A 14,210-nucleotide genomic window follows, 5' to 3' on the forward strand; every position below is an offset into this window, starting at 1 on the left:
AGAGAAGGAGGGAAGAGGGCCTAGGACAGAACCTTGAGTGACTCTGATGGTTAAAGGATGTGAAATGGACCAACAAAGGAGACCAAGAAGGAGAGATCCATGTCTCAAAACCTAGAGAAAAGAGAGCATCTAGGAAGGGAGTGCAATCAACAGTGTCAAAAGCTGTAGAGAGCTCAAGGAAAATGACAACTGAGGAAAAATCTCTGGATTTAACAATTAAGACATCATTAGCAACTGAAGAGAGTAGTTTTCATGGGAATGATAAGGTAGCAAGCCAGATTGTAAGGGATACTGAATAAGTGAGAGGAAAGAAAGTGGAGGCACCTACTGTAGATGGTATTTTCAAGAAGCTGAGCTACAAAGGCAGAAGAGACATAGAATGATAGTTATCTGGGATGGAAGGAGAAATGGGTATGTTTATAGGCAGAAACGAGTCAGTAGATAGGGAGAAATTGAAAATTAGTGAAAGGCTGGGGACAATAGAGGAAGCAATCTGTTGGAAGAGGCAGAATGGAATGGGATTGCATAAACAAGTAGAGGGGTTAGCCGTGGTAAGGAGTAAGGACACTTCATCATATGAGACAGGGATGAAAGAGGAAACAGTGGCAGAAGGCAAATGAGTAATAGGAGATGAGAAAGGGGAGAAGAGGGAATTCATAGTGAATGGTCTCAATTTTTTTCTGTAAAATATGAGGTAAAGTTCTCAACTGAGAGATGGGGAGGGAGATGAGCCATGGGACAGTTGAGGAAGGATAAAAGTTTGAAAGAGCTCCTGCTAAGAGTGGGATAGAGAGTTGATAAGGGAGATACAGTAGGATTGATTAGCAGCAGTGAGGGCCAAGTTGAGGTAATGTAACATAAATTTGTAGTGCACCAAGCAGAAGATAGTATAATTTTCTCTACCTTCATTCAGTAGCACACATTTAGGAGTAAAGGTGACAGATGGGATGGTGGGAGTGATCCAAGGTTGAGGCTTGGTAGAGAGTAATTGGCGATATGATAAGAGAGTTAGGGATTCAAGAGAGGAGAACAGGTAGAATTGAATTGGTTCACCAGGGAGTCAAATTGGGGAGAAAAGGAGGGAATGATTAGTGAGGGGAAGGCCTGTGAGAGAATTGGAGGGTCAAAGGATTAGAGGCCAAGGTACAGATGAAGTAGAGGGTTTTGTAAGGAAAATCAGAGAGAGGTGAAAAGCCAATATGTAATAGTTGGTTAAAAGGGATTTCAAAATTCTTGAACATAGAGGTGGTATATTTGTGGGTTTTGACAACATCAAGGGTATGACTATTGCTAACTTTCCAGAATTCTGTCTAAGAAAGACAAACAGATCGAGGCTGTATGTGCATTTAAAGCCTCTCAAAGCCTGCTGACATGCACTTGAGTGTTTGGGAGCTACAGTAAGGAACTGAACTCTTTGTGGTTAGGCTGCACAGTTGATATACCCTTACAACTGGGGTTGATGTCACTAGATCATTTCAAACTTGGACAGAGAAAATATCTCTGTAACAGACCACTCCAAGATATACTAGACCATTCTCAGTTGCTATCTAGATAAATGGGTTTCCCCATTTTAGATTAAATTCCTTGTAAGCTTGGGAGAGTCAATGAAATCTCATAATCAGTAATGTCATTCCGAAAAAAAAAAAAACTGAACTTAAAGTCAGGACTTTGGAAGAAGGTGGGAGGGAGAGGGGAGAGCTCTGAAGCTGCTCAAGATATTAATGATTCATAATCATTTTTCACACTATCTTTGTGTTTGGTTGAAGTGAGGTAGAGGAGTAGCTCATGGGAGTTGAGTAGGTTGAGTGGTTAGGCATTTGAAAGAGAATAGATTTGTATATTGTAGTACTTTAGCATGAGGGCAAGAGTTGAAGGGAGGGAGAGAAAAATTGTAAGCCAGGTTTTGAACTCATTGAGAAATACAAGTTTGATCATGTCTTTCTCTTTCTCAAGACCTCTCAATGACTTCCTTTCGCTACTAGGACAAAATACTAACTTCTCAGTTTTGCATTTGAAGAAATGACAATATCCTATCTCCTTTCCCCATGCAAAATGAGGTTACTTTCCTTAAAAAGACATTGAGATGATACTCTACTCTCCTAATATCTCAGGGGACTGAAGAGATAAGCTGTTAACATTACTTACTGGTTACCTTAGTCTGAAGAATCCATGAGGAGTACCGAGGCACTCTATGCTCCACTAGTGAATCATAGAGGGCATCTTAATATTGAGAGCTTTTCCTGACTGTATCAACTGGAACTGAATCAATTCCTCAATACTTGTCCTTGTTGAATATCCTTCTCCAGCTATGACTAAGTCAATCTCTTTTTGTTAACTTTTGAATAACCTACTAGTGACCCATTTTATTCCATTATCAAACCTAAATTACAGGTGAATTGGCCTGAGTTATACCCATACCAGAACAGCATTTTAAGCCCTTCACAATCTGGTTCCATTTTACCTATTAAAGCTCATTACACATTATTCTCCTTTATGCACAGTATGTTCCAGCTGACCTAAGATACTTGTTGTTCTTTGGGTTTAGCATTATTACGTCTTTTACCTTTCTGCCAGTGGACAAGCCACACCTGGAATGCATTACCTTACCAACTGTATTTCTTAAAATCCCTAGCTTCCTTCAGGTCTCTGCTTATGTGCTATTTCCTATAAGAAACCTTTCCCTGATCCTCTTAGTTTTCAGAACTTTCCCTCTTCCTCAAATGAGCACATATATACTTGGGTTTACATATTGTATCAGCTATGTATTATATAATTCTACTGGAACATAAACTTCTTGAAGATAGCGACTATTTTTTTTTTGTCTTTGTATCTCCAGTGCCTAGACCAGTGCCTTCCAATGCTTAATAAATTCTTGTTGGATTGTCCAAGACCAATGCAAAAAAACATTCTGTCCCTAGAGTTCTGTAAGAGTTGAAAGAATGTTACATATTCAGCTTTTTATCTCTATTGTTTATATATTCAAAAGCTGGCACTTGTCCGGGGAGAAGTTACTCTTGGAGGATAGTGAAAGGAGAGCCAGATCTTGAAGAATGCCAGGAAATGGAGCCATAAGGGAATGTAAAAAAGGACAATGATTGGGGAAAGTACAATCAAAATATACAAGTAAATAAAGAAGTTAAAAATAAGTAATTAAATAATGTCTGGATTAAACAGAAAGCATAGAAATACTAAATTACCTCAAAGATTTATATCCTTGAGTTTGATTGATGAAAGAGCAAATTGGTTATTTGTAGTTAGTGAAGTTAGAAACTGAACAAAATAATATTAAAATGCAAGCTTCAAAAAGAAATTGTTAAAATATGGGACCAGATTGGTAGGACAGAAAATAAAAGGATATTGAATTGATTAGTAATACAAGAAGCTATTTTTTTTTAAAGCAATTGGGGTTAAGTAACTTGTTCAAGGTTACATGGCCAGTTAATTCTGGGTGTGGTGCTAAGTATCTGAGCCCGGATTCAATCCCAGGTTATCCCGACTCTGGGGCCGGTGCTCTTACTCACTGTGGCACCTAGCTGCCCCAAGAAGCTAATTTTAAAAAAGATCAATATGGTTGCTAAACAATTGGAAATTTTAATTGAAAAAAAAAAGAGATAGCAAAATTAAATTACCAAAATCAGAAATAGGAATGGAGGACCTATGATGAAAAATGCTATCCACCTCCAGAAATATGTTTTGAATGATTCTATGTGTATAAACTTTATCAAGTTGCTTGCCTTTTCCATGGGGGCAAGGGGAATAAGGGTGGAAGAGAATTTGGAATTCAAAATTGTAAAAAATGAAGGGTAAAAATTGTTTTTACTTGTAATTGGAAAAAAAAAAGAAATATGAATGGAGAGGTCACAATGAAATATACAATGAAAACTTACTATAGTATAATCATGAGATATATTAATATATATCATGAAAAAATAAAATAAATAGGAATGGAGAGATCACAAAGAAAAATATAAGAAGCCTGAGTATTTAAAAGAAATAGCTAAATATTTATAGAAAACATAAAATACCCAGATAGACAAAACTAGGAAATAGATATGTTAAGTAAACAAGTTTTGGAAGGAAAAATTAAACAGGTTGTTGATGAGCTATTATATAAATGGACATTGGGACTAGATGAATTCATAAGTCAATACCTTTTCAGCTCTAAACCCCATATGAATTCTCTCAAACACGCAAAGGAAAAAGAATCCCTATACCATATAATTTTCTTTTTTGAAATGAGAAAGAAAACAAAATATTTAGGAAGGAACATCAGTTAAAGTATGTATTTATTTAGAGCTCATCATGTTTTAGGTCCCAGAGATGAAATGCTATATTTGACAAACTAGAAGTAGGCAATATCAAATATAAAATATTCTGTTTGATATAAAATATTTTTAATGATATAAAAAAAATCTGCTTTTCCTCCTAAAGGAGACATGATTTTTATTTCAAACCCAGCAATGACAAGCAAAAATATATGTATATATGTTGAGATTGTGAGCAAATAGAAATACAAAAATATTAAACAAAACACCATAAACTAAATACAACTCTCTCTCTCTCTCTGTCTCTCTGTCTCTCTGTCTGTCTGTCTCTCTCTCTCTCTCTCTCTCTTTCTCTGTTCTTCCTCTCCCTGTCTCTCTATGTCTCTTTCTTCTTTCTCTTTATATACACTTTTCTCTGTCTCTATCCTATCTCTATCTCTTTCTCTTTTAGGGATATTATGTTATATTTAAAAATCTAAGAGACAACAATAATAAACTTAATCATTATATTTGGCAAGATTTTTTTTCTGCCATAGATCTGTGATTTCAGCAGTATAGACAGTTTCTAGTGAAGGGAGTTCCAGTGTAGATCAGCAACTCTTCTGAAATTTAGAGTTGCCTGGACCCCTTCAGAGATTAAGTGACTTGCTCAGAGTCATACAGCCAGGATGTGTCATACAGAACCAGGTCTTCTGATTCTGAGGCCAGCTCATTATGCATAATGCCTTGTGGCCTCTTTAGCAAAATAGCAAAAGATTAATACCTATATTTTGTTTGCAAATGATGTGTATATATGTATATATGATATACACATATTTATTATGCACAAGGAGAAGTTATATGAGTTAAACAAGGACAGTTTAATATTAAGAAAATGATCAGTATTGCAAATAGTATCAATAAGAAAAACCATGGGGCAGCTAGGTGGCACAGTGAGTAAGAGCGCCCCCCGGAGTTGGGAGGACCTGGGATCGGTTTAGGCCTCAGATACTTAACACCCACACACACCCACACACACACACAAACTGGCTGTGTAACCTTGGGCAAGTTACTTAATCCCAATTGCTTTAAAAAAAATAAGAAAAGCCACAAAACCATGGTTATATTAATAGATGGAGAACAGGGTTTTTGCAAAAATATAACATTCATTTATGTTAAAACTGCAAAATAAGGACATAAATGGATTTTTTCCCTATATGTAATGAAAAAAATTGAAATTAAAATCAATTTTATGTGATACATAATAGAGAAACTTGACTGTCTACTATCACCATCATTATTAGACATGGCAAGGTAAAGAAGAGGTCAAAAAATGCTATTTACAAATGATACAATGCTACATTTAGAAAATCCAAGGGAATAATGACAAGAACAACAAATAGATGGCTTTATGAAGATATTAAAAAATCATCACTATTACATATCACTAATTTAAATCAGGAGAGATTGATAGAAATAATGGCAAAATATGTATCAAGTAGGATTTAGAAATGAGACATACCTCATAGTCTCCTTTTACAGGAGAAGAAATTAAAGCCAGAGGAGTTGATGGATCTTGTCCAAACTCATGCAGTTTAGAGGTAGGAGAACAAAAATTAAAATACAGGTCATCTTATTCCAGGTACAATGCTTTTTTTTTTTTTTTTTACTACCTTTGCACTGTTTCTTATATAAATAGCCCAGATAACTATGAAACAATTTTAAAAGAAATAAAGAACAAATTGAATGTAGTGGGAAAAGTATTGAATTTGGAGTCAGAGGACCTGAATTTTAGTCTTAATTCTTCTACTTATAATTTCTATGACTTTAGTCAAATGATTTGACCTCTTTGGGTCGCAATTTCTTCATCTGTAAAAAGATGGAATTGCACTAAATGGCTTCTGAGGTCCCATTATAACTATGATTCTATGAATGAAATATATACCTATAAATTGAATCAATATAAATAAAAGTGTCAAAACAACCCAAATCAATTTATTGATTCTGTATAAGACCAATCAAAATGCCAATTGGCCACTTCACAAAATTAGAAAATATAATAATAAAATTTGTATGTAAGAATGGACTGGAATACCAAGAATAACTGAAAAATGAGGAAGGGGACTTGCATAACTATATTTCAGTTTTAAACTAGTCATTACAAAAATTATCTGACACTGGATAAAAATAGAAAACTACATCACCAGAAAAGAATAGACAACCCAGAATTAGGAGCAAAGGCATATAGTAGATCAGCATTTGATAAACCCAAGATTACAAAACATAACAGAAGGAAATTACTATTCAGTGAAAACCACTGGGAAAATTGCACTGCAGTAGAGAGAAAAATGGTGTTACACGTCATACCATGTCTCAGTGCTTCAATGGATCAATGATCTCCTTGATAGAGCCACTGTTGGCAAGAATGTCCCTTTTTATCTTGGGTGACTCTTGTTCATATATTGTCATAAATCTTATATAGTGGGTCCAACTAACATGGTAAAGAAATTTTTAGAAAATCTTTTAATATTTCATAGGTACCACTGCAACAATAAGGCTGCCTATCTGTTATTCCTTACTCTATGTATATGTTGCCAACCCACTTTCCAATCACACATCTTCTGGAAGATATATTGTAAACCACCCCTTGCTCATGAGGAATTATTGGTAATGTGTTATAGTCTACTTATATCTACTCTTTATCGCTCTATGGCATTTCCTATAATTCTTTGGATGTTGTGATATTTTATAATTTGGAGTCTTGTACCATCACTGAAAGAATATTGATGTTAAAAGATAAGATTTTATTTTATGAAGATCTTTAGTAACATTAAGATGACAGCAATTTCTCAAATACAATTCAACAAACTTTCTTCCTCATACTCAATTCTGGACCCACTTCATTGTCTATCTTCAGTGTCTGTTCAAGATATATCTCTATATTCATGATGAGCTGATCTATCAGCTCAGGGTATTGACCATTTAACTGAATCCTAACACAATGGAAAGAGAATGTTGAGTCCTGGTATAAGTCACTTAACCTCTATAGACTCCATTTTCCTCATCTGCAAAATAAGGGAGTTAGTCTAGATATTCTATAAGGTCCCTTCTGGCTCTGAGTTTACAATGCTATGATATCACCTGAACAATAGTCATTTTTCATCTACTTGGACTTTCTAATCAAATTATTAGGATGAACTCATTTGAGTCAGTTGGCCAAAAAGCATCTATTAGGAGCTTAATGGGTGCCAAGTATTATGCTAAATGCCGAGGATTCAAAGAAAAGTAAAACCCTTTTATTAGAGAACTAGCATTGTAACAGAAAAGACAACATGTAACTTCATAGACCCACATACACATACATGTATATACACACAGATATGCATGTGTGTATATACACATATATGGATGATGTATTTACACACAAGATATATACAAAGTTGATAGAAAGTGCTAGCAATGGTGAGGTAGGGTTGGGGGAGGAGACCAAGAAAGACCTGAAGATACTGAAGAAGATGGAATATCTAAGTCTTTAAAAAAATATATTTTTGTTCTTTTGGAGGGGGGAAGGCAGGGCAATTGGGGTTAAGTGACTTGCCCAAGGTCATACGGCTAGTATGTGTTAAGTGTCCAAGGCTGGATTTGAACTCAGGTCCTCCTGACTTCAGGGCTGGTGCTCTATTCACTGGGCTACCTAGCTACCTCTTGATCTAACTCTTGAAGGAAGCTAAGAGTCATAGACAAAGGGACAGACTATTCAATCATGAAGGACAGCCAATAAAAACACACAGAGTTGGGAGAGGGAGAGTCCTGTGTGAGAAGCTGCAACTAGACTAGTGAAGCTGCATCATAGAGTCAGTGGAAGTAGGTCAAATGTGAGAAGACTGGGAAGATGGAAAGGATGCACTTTTGACTGGTTTTAAATGGCAAACAGTGTCAATACTAGAGGTAGTATTGAAGACTATTTAATAGTGGGATGGGAAATTCACTTTGGCAGAGGAGTGGAGGATGGAGTGGAATGGAAAGAGGAAGATGAACAAAAACTACTGTAATCGTGGAAGCATGAAGTGACAAGGAACTATGTTTTTATGATAGTTTGGTGACTATACAAGTGTTATTATGAAGGTGGTAAAAACAATAGGACTTGACAGCAGATTGAATATGAGGGATTTATTCTAGTGAGGAGTTGAGGAGGTGAGTTTGGTTTGCTGGGAGGATGCTGGTGTCTTTGGCACTAATGGGAAAGTTGAAAAGAAGAGGAGGTTTGGGGAAAATATGAGTTTTATTTTGGATGAGATACCTAAGGGACATTTACTTCAAGATTTCTGAAAGGCAGTTGATGGCATGAACAAGAAGATGAAAGACTAGAAATTTTCTACAATTCTCACCAAATCTCAAAAAAAAAAATCCTTAAAGAGGAATTATGTGTCAAACATGGAATAAATACAGCTGAATCTAAAAGACAAGAAAGCAAGAAGCCCAAGAAGGTAACAGCTCGGTGAATTAACAAAGAAGAAAATTAATCCTTAACATGTTCACGCTGCACTTTCCTCACCAATTCCATCCCCTGTAGCATGTATAAATTGACTCACAATATTGTGCTTTAGGACAGACACAGGTATTTCCTTCCTATTGCAGGCGCTACTGGAGACTCACCCTATGGTAGGCATTTTGGGACTCACATGAGAATTTCCTTTTTACTTAAGACTTTGATCAGACTCTACCCCATTCCAATAAAGTTCAGACGCTGAATCTGCTCAGCAACATGAGAAGGGAGGATCAGAGGGGAGGTAAATTGGGTTTCCTTCTTCCTGAGTGGGCCCTGGGTGAAGGAACCCCAAAGCTATAGAGAATCCATCCAGATCACCTATCCTGTCTTTCCTCACTCCTACAAAAAGCAGTAGTTGTTGTTTTAGCTAGCCAAAGAGCTAATGAATAGATTGGATCGGAGCAGGGAGAAAGCATTGGGCTTGAAGGAAAAGGGAGCAAAATCAAACAAAAGCCACATTTATACTTTTAGAATCTACCTTTAGCAAGGTTTTTGCGGATGAAAATCAACTACCCCAACTTGAGAGGAGGCTGAGGCAATTTTGTAGTCTAGTCTTGCAAATATATCTACTATCAAAAGGAGAAGAGTCAGAAAGTAAGAAAGAGGGGAACATCAGGAAAGAAGGCTAAAACCACCAAAGATTTCAAGAGGAGGAAATTTCAATTAAAAACCTAGAGCAAAAGCAGGTAACTCAACAGAGAGGATACTAAACTTAAAAAGGAAGAATGACTACTCAAACCTCAAAAAAAGTTACAAACTTCTTTTCTTAAATAATGTAAGACAAAAAAAAAATTGAACCAACACTGGATGTAAGGTAGAGCCCTTTGAAATCACAAGAAAGAAGGCAACCATAACTCAGTGTTCCAGAACGTTTAAGAAAAAAGAAATGAGAACTACAAGAGAAGCTAGAAGAGAAGAAAAGTCAGAATTTCTGACCTACATGGTAGAAGTAATTAACAAAAGAGAAAAATTTGAAAACACAGATGTGAATGTATCTAAGGAAGCAAAAGAAAAAAAACACCAGATTGGGAATAATGAAGTAAAGGACAATCTGAAAGAAGATGAGCAAATGGCAATAATGGTAGAAGAATACATATTCTCTAGAGAAGCCAAAGCTACTGATCTTAAAGACAGAATATATGAAGACAAGTTAAAAGATCATAAATCTCCCCAAAGAATAGAATGTGAAAAACTTTAACGTAATGTAAGAGATAATAAAAATTTTTTTCCCAGAATTTCTTTATATTGAAAGCTAGGCACCAATGGAAGGAATCCAAAAATTGACTCCAAGAAAGCAATAATAATAGCAACAATAACAACAACTACCCATCCTTCAAACTTCAAGACACATAGCTGTTAAATTCAATAATTCCAATGACATACTAAAAATTTTCCAATTGGCCAATAGAAGGACCTTTGGTATAAAGCAGAGGACATTTGAATAACACAAGACTATTCTGTACCCCTCAGAAACTACACTGTCTTCCTGACTGTAGGCCCAGCATTATATGTACTTTGCTCTTTTTGCCATAAATGGCACAGTTAACAAGGAAGAAATTTTTTTCCAGTAGGTGACATGAGGTATGGATTTTTTTCCAAAAACAGATTAGTACTAGACAACTCATAAAGTTATTTAAAATCAATATCAATGTGGCTTATTATTGTTATTGCTGAAGTTATTTGTTCAAGTCCTGAGACTCCGGACACAGCTCTCAGGCCTGAGGATTCTAGCAGCAATAGTCAAGCTTTGTGTGGAGCTAGAGGGGATCTGGGACTAGAAATCTATCCCAGTCCATTCTTTTAGTAGCCTAATCCAGACTTTAAAATGACTAAATCAGGGTCACTTTCAGGACTTGCCTGTTAAATATTAAGCTTTGTGCCCAATCAGATCATAGGCATTTGATGTATTTCCCATGTTGGGACTTGTCTCTTCAAAGGCCTGCTTTCTGGGAATGAACTAAATAATTTATGGAACGCTTTCTGATTCCTTTTCTCCCTGGCATTGAACAAAAAGAGGGTAAACTTTTTTACGATCCTATGATGAGGTGTGTGCTCTGGGAGCCCTCTCAAGCTCTCCTTGAGTCCTGGAGGTACAGGCTCTGGGAACCTCCCTTGGACTCTGATTAAATCTCATTAAGTCTCATTTGATAAGGCATTTGCATGAGGCAATAAGCCTTACATTGTGGCTGGGCCCAGACCTCTAGCCTAGTTACTAACTACTAACTACTAACTCTAGCCTAGTTACTATTCTAGCCCTCCATTGTTCATCTACTTCCCACCCTTGAACCTATCAAAATATCAATACACCCTTGAACAGGCCTAGCCCACCATCGTCTGTAGCCTCCAGCTACTTCCCACCCTTAATCACTCATTGACCTCATTAACTCCTCCTGAAGACCCTCCCCAAACTCCTCCCCTAGACCACCCCTAGATTCCTTCCACAACCTCCTGTATATAAGACCCCATCTCGTCTTCATGTTTGTTAGAGCGCCATAGAATAGTGAATAGTGAGAATGGCATAGAATAATGAGAGTGCCATAGAATGACCTAGCACAGACTTACTCTATGTCTAATGCAAGCAAACTTTTAATAAATTTTACTTTTCTTTGGTTGAGAAGACTTGAGTCAAATTCATTCGGCAGGCCGGAGTGTTGTTATTTTGGGACCTCCATAGCAACCCTAATCCTCTTAGTGGGTAACCTCTTCACCTAGAGAAAGATGTCTTGTAATAGAAGAGCTTAGCGCATTTCCAAGGCCAGTAGAGTAGACATAGATTGCTGGCACTGCAGAGAATTTTAGTTATTAAGTGTTTTGATCTGAGGGACTGGGTGCTAGTTGCCTGTCTCCCCTGGCCCAATTTCTCTCTACCCAGCCTGCTACAATTTCTGAAATTCTCTAAGTGGTTCATTCAATTCAATGCAGTTTGAGTCAACCTAGCTCAGCTTTAGAACTGAGAATCAAGATAGGAGAAAAATCCTTGATTCCATTCCAAGATATACCATTAAGCTCTATGTCTACCTGTCACCCAACTGAGCATTCCACACCTTCATGGAAGAATTTTAGCCCCATTCAGAAGTAAACACCATGCTGTAATATATCCTAATGTATTTCATAGGCTTGTAGATTTAGAGTGGGAAGAAAAATAAGCTTAGAAATCAGCTAGCTTTATCCCTTTATTAAACAGATAAACTGGGGCCCAGAGAGAGACTTGCCCAGGGTTATTCAGTTAGCAAGAATGGCAAAGTCAAGATTCAAATCTGAAAATCTAGGAACCATGAGAGAGCATATATGATCCTGTTAGGTGAGCTTGCCAATAAAAAGCCATAATCACCTAAGTGGTGATAGTGGGTGTCTTCCTAATCTCCAACCTGAATCTTGAGCAAAAAGTTCTAACGGATTGACATAGCTAATAGTTAGTTCTTTGTTGGCTCAGTCAGGTTTACACAGGTAGAATAGGAGAATGCTTGTAGATCTAATTTATCTATTGTTTTTGTTGTTGTTCAGTGGTCTCAGGTGTGTCTGACTCTTTGTGACCCCATTTGGAGCTTTCGTGGCAAATACACTAGAGCAGTTTGCCATTTTCTTCTTCAGCTCATTTTACAGATGAGAAAACTGAGGCAAACAGGGTTAAGTGACTTCCTCAAGGTCACATAATTAGCAAGTATCTGAGGCCAGATTTGAATTTAAGAAGATAAATTTTCCTGTCTCCAGACTTGGCACTCTATCCATTGTGTCACCTCACAAGACATCTATTTTAGAGGACAACAATTATATTATTGAATCAACTCCATTATCTATTTGTTTAATAGTTAGACTCCAGAAGCTTCTGGATGCCAATGATTAGCTTTTCTTGGTTTCTGTAGCTCTCTCCCCAAGACAAGATAAGACTTGTCCCCCTTGTAACAGGTTCCTTCTAGTCTTTTGTCTCCTTATAACATGCTTTGTGAAATTACTACCCAAGGGGATATCATGAAGATACTGCCAGTATTTTTCATATTTACTTTCCTTCAAGTTATCAAAGACCTTATGTACTTTGGAACATTGAATCACTCAATGGACTGTGCAAATTGGGAGTTTTTTTTAATCAATAAGAGGTGGGGCTTTGTAAGTAATCAGGAATATCAGAGGCCTTGTGGTACAGTAGATAGGGCACTTGAGCTGAAGTCAGAAGACCTGAGTTTGAATCTTATCTTAAGATTCTGGGATCCTGTGCATATCACTTAGTGTTTTTAGGTCCTAATTTATCATCTGTAAAACTGGGATAACGATAGAGATAATGTACATAAAGTGCTTTGCAAACCTTGAAGTACTGGATAGTGATGAGCTATTATTATTTTCTGGGATTGGGGTGATCTTCTGATTCAGGTCCTGATGCAGCTATATTCACTGAATGACACCAGTTTTCAAAGAACCCCACTTCATTCCATAACTGTAAGTCTCTCATATAGGAAATATCTTCACTTTTTTTGGAGGGGAGAAGGTAAGGCGATTGGGGTTAAGTGATTTGCCAAAGGTCACACAGCCAGTAAGTATGTCAAGTGTCTGAGGCCGGAATTGAACTCAGGTCCTCTTGACTCCAGGGCTGGCGCTCTATTCACTGCGCCACCTAGCTGCCCCATTTTTTTTCACTTTTTAACTGGATTTTGAATACTGATTAGTTTACCCTTCAAACTAAAACACTTAGAAATTAGCAAAACATTTAACAAAGTGTTTTATGCAATTTTTGTGGAAAAGGGAGAAAGATATGGGTTCAGAATTGGTTGAATGGCCAGACCCCAAAAAGAGGTTTTGTGGATCCATGGCAACATCAAATGGAGACATTAGTGGAGGAGGGCCCTAGGGATTGGTGTGTGGTCTTGTGCTGTTAAACATATTTTCATTAATAACTTGGATAGAGGCATAGATGGTATTTTTATTAAATTTACAGTTGTCACATTAGATGGATAGGATTACTCCCTACTTCTCAACATCTTCCCCTACCTCCTGTAAAATTTTCAACATCTTAGAACTAGAACTGAAAAAAGAGGCTGTGGGGATAAAAATTATTCACCTACAATAAGTGAAACTGAGGCAGAGCTCTGAACCAATGGCACTCTATTAAAGAGTTCATGGTGCCTTCTAATGAACTAGACCTCAGATCTTTCTCTTGGTCTCAGGTGCTCCCATCTTCCAGGGACCTATTTTTGTAGGGAAGATATATAAACATTCAAGAACAACTATAGCAAAGACAGAATAATTTCATTGGGTGATATATGACATATAGACTAAAATAAGCAAAAATGATCTGTCAGAGGGATCATGAGTTGGGTGAAGCAAGGAATATCTCCACTGAGTAGGTGGCCATAAGGTGGTCATAAGATGAATACCTGCTCATGTTGGACAAAAGAGAACGGTCTGGAGGTACAAAACAATTTGGG

The sequence above is a fragment of the Petaurus breviceps genome, unplaced genomic scaffold, assembly GCF_028583685.1.
Source record: "Petaurus breviceps papuanus isolate PSGF00001 unplaced genomic scaffold, PetGlider_PUasm1.0 90804, whole genome shotgun sequence".
In the NCBI taxonomy this organism is placed as follows: Eukaryota; Metazoa; Chordata; class Mammalia; order Diprotodontia; family Petauridae; genus Petaurus; species Petaurus breviceps.